Source organism: Atta colombica, unplaced genomic scaffold (genome assembly GCF_001594045.1).
Source record: "Atta colombica isolate Treedump-2 unplaced genomic scaffold, Acol1.0 scaffold15, whole genome shotgun sequence".
NCBI classification, from domain to species: domain Eukaryota; kingdom Metazoa; phylum Arthropoda; class Insecta; order Hymenoptera; family Formicidae; genus Atta; species Atta colombica.
Window position 1 is genome coordinate 586123 of NW_017259239.1, and position 2130 is coordinate 588252.

The 2130-nt window shown below is 25.4% G+C and overlaps 1 protein-coding gene across 4 annotated transcripts in view; it reads left to right on the forward strand.

The window, feature by feature from the left end:
• The window catches only part of LOC108685274, a 108085-nt gene that overhangs the window by 97471 nt on the left and 8484 nt on the right, over positions 1-2130 (forward strand). The gene's annotated exons all lie outside the window — the stretch shown is intronic.

The following is a 2130-nucleotide window of genomic DNA, read 5'->3' on the forward strand; positions in this document are numbered from 1 at the left end:
ATATAATTTTTGTATAACAAATACTTTTTTTTTCTTTCACAGAATCGAAAATTCTTTTCCAGGATTGAAGTATACATATTTGTGAAGTGGAATTTATGCTGAGAAACGATCAAAAATTTCGAAATTGATATATATTTTTTATCATTTCTTAATGTAACATGATGTCTCAAGCTGTCAAGTCGTGATAACATTTGCTTGATACAAAAGTTTTGTAACCTATACTTATGAAATAGTAATCCACAAACACGTAGTTTGCATGAACAAATAATGTCGAGTTTTTAAAATTAAACTTAGACGCTTTATCGAATTTATTATACGAAAATTGACACAAAAATGACTATCGTATTCGTATAATAGATTGCGTAAGATATTGATGTAGTGGTATATAAAGATGTGTGATGATATCGATGTGCTTTAAAAACATCTCTGATGATATCGAACTTCAAGATTCGCTTTAAGATCTCCTTAACAAGATATTAAGGGGATCTTTCGGTTCAGCTCATTTACTCTCTTACTCTTTTACGTTTTATTCTTTTATTCTTTTGTTTATCCAATAAGTAAATTACCACGGTTTATCTAAAGATGGAACAACCGGCCATAAATAATTAAAAATAATAAAGCATTTATTTTCTACATTTTTAGATTAATTTAAACTCTGAAGAGAATTTTTGATGAATAATTGAATATAAATTCATCATTAACGTAATACATTTGTACATGCTTTATCATATTATTCTCAAAATTTTTATGCACACGCATAAAATTTAAAGTTAAGTGAAAAAAAATTTACGTTTTTGAATTGCTAAATACAACTTATTAAAAAAAAAGTAAAACTTTCTGTTTATAATGACATTGAGATAGTTAAAAATATCAATAACTTTTTTATCACGATACGCTTTTAGACGCAGAATATATTGTGTCGCAAAGCATAATCTATTATAATCTGTTTAATATATTTATGTATATACAATGCGTTCCAAACCAAATAAAAATTTATAAGATTGTTTGCAATCAATTTTTTTGTATAATATTAATTGTTACGTTCTTTATAACTGTTTATATAAAATGTAAGGTAACTCTGGTATATATGCTGCATCTAGCAAAAACTTCATTTATTAAGTATTATTTCTTATTTTTAAGATAAATGAACTATATAAGTGAAAACTTTTTACTGTCTATTACTATGAAAAAAAAATATTAGAAAACTGAAATACTTATTTTTCGTATTAAAAAAAAACTTTTGAACTTTTTGCATTTTTACAGTATATTCCATGGAGGTAGGATATATGGCTACTTATAGGGAGAGGAGGGATATATATGGCTCATGAAAAATTTACAAATAATACTTATAAATAAGACGAAAAATGACATTATAATAAACTTATAAAATATGTTTACAAAGTTTTATTAAGAAATAAGAATGATAAATTTGTACATGAAGTAATAGATAATAATTACAATCTTCCTACATATATTACAAGTGTTATTACGTGAGGTACATATTTCATGTAATGTGTTTATTCAGTGCACTGAATCCTGCGCACTTTGTATGCTTTGGATATAAAACCCGCCCATTAAAAATGCCATATATACCAAACAGGTGGGATATACGAGCAATAAACTAAACAAAAAATACGAGAACAAAGCACTTGCATTTTACAATATGCTTTACTATTCCTTTATACTTTTGTATCACAAAATAACCGCTAAGCCTTTTACGCGCACTATACAGTATTCATTTTATGTTAGATTATAGTTTATAATGGCGCTACTTATTACAGTGACAAATCGATTTAACTCATAATAATTTTATTAATATTAACAGTAAAAAATTGAAATCATAACACAATACTAATATAATATAAAGGCATGTAACAAAGTAGCTGTGGCAAAAATTATCCTTACTCCTTCTATTTCTTCTGACTTCTGCGACGTATTTGTCGGAATTATCCTATCTAAGAACAAATAAACCTCAAATAAAATCCTCGTTGAAGTAGACTTTCAAACTAAATTTCTAACTAAATGAAAAATATATTATATAATTAAAAATATATTATATAATTTTTTTTTAAATTCTATTGATCAAAAATTTTTAGTCTCGGATTATTAAAAACTTGGTAATGCTGTTAA